The sequence below is a fragment of the Arachis ipaensis genome, chromosome B05 (genome assembly GCF_000816755.2).
Source record: "Arachis ipaensis cultivar K30076 chromosome B05, Araip1.1, whole genome shotgun sequence".
Classification (NCBI taxonomy): Eukaryota; Viridiplantae; Streptophyta; class Magnoliopsida; order Fabales; family Fabaceae; genus Arachis; species Arachis ipaensis.
In genome coordinates, this window is record NC_029789.2 from 2,294,396 (window position 1) to 2,295,708 (window position 1,313).

General features: G+C 27.6%; 1 protein-coding gene across 2 annotated transcripts in view; it reads right to left on the bottom strand.

Annotated features, from left to right (window-relative positions):
• The window catches only part of LOC107642434 (protein NUCLEAR FUSION DEFECTIVE 4-like), a 5,635-nt gene that overhangs the window by 2,927 nt on the left and 1,395 nt on the right, over nt 1–1,313 (bottom strand). The gene's annotated exons all lie outside the window — the stretch shown is intronic.

Sequence of the window (1,313 nt, forward strand, 5' to 3'; positions counted from 1 at the left end):
AGATAGAGTTAACGATTAAAAATAGTTTTGACACAAATAAAAAATATTTAGAATAAAATTAAAAATATTAAAAATATTAAAAATATATTTTTTAAAATTTACAAATATTAAAAACAAAATATACTTTATCTCCAAATCTAAATTAGAGTTTTCTTATTAAATCGAATGAGGTAATACACATGATATTTTAGCTTAGGCCAACGTTGCTATCATTTAGATTGTGCTTGCTGGTTGCTATAATCATATGTCCATTATTTGCTGGTTGCTATATATATACACAAAAAATATATATATTTAGTCTTTAGCCAGAAAATTGAAATACAAAAGCACAGATTTTTATTATAATTCAATGATAAATATATTTATGTCTCCTTGTTAGTATGTTAGTAACTAATAAACTGTATATTTATATTTGTGTCTCACATATAGTAAACAAATAAAACGTTATGTCATGTGAATAGTCAATACTCAATAGTCTTCTCTAAATAAATATGGTGATGTGGTGATCTAGCAGGTTCTAGGAAAGGGACACCTTAGCTCGGTTCAGGAAGCATCAGTGGTAGTTGAGACGTGTAACTAACGGTGTAACCACCGGAAAGTACAAAAATGAGTATGACAGTTGAAATGGTTGGTTACACTCGGAAGGGATTTAGTGATTTACACCAAAAACTAGACCACATAACCCAAGATAAGAAGATATAACATCATAAGAGGAAATTAAGAGAGTAATCACCTCACAATGAAAGTCATAGTTAAAAACTTAAATTAAACTAGCAAGAAAAAAGACTTCCATCTCTTGGGGGTGTGGTCAACAATGAATACGTAAGAACGTTGGACACTTCCTTTTCCTCTCAATCTCTCATGGCCCATATTATTTTATTTTCAGATATTATTGGTACACTGGCCCATATACATCTGACATGACACGCATGTAAATTAAATGGTGGCAAAAATGGAAAATTGGCTGACTCCCAAAAAAAGAGAGAAGAAAAGAATTGGAAGATTGGTAGAAAAAGAAAATTTCAGAATAAAAGGTCAACTTTTTTATTAATGAAGTTTAGGTGCAGAAGGCGAAAATTGAATGTAGTTACTCCAAAACATTGTGACAAAATTTGAATTCAGAATATTGTGAATAACTAACACTTTTACTTCTTTCAAAAATAAAATAAAAATAATTTTACTTTTACTTTTACCAACCCTCCTAATTTTTATTTATACTGTAAAGTATAATTTTTTAGTAAAATAAAAAATATATAAATAAAAATAAAATTTAATTTCAATGTATTTTTTAAAAGATCAAATTAGATAATCTC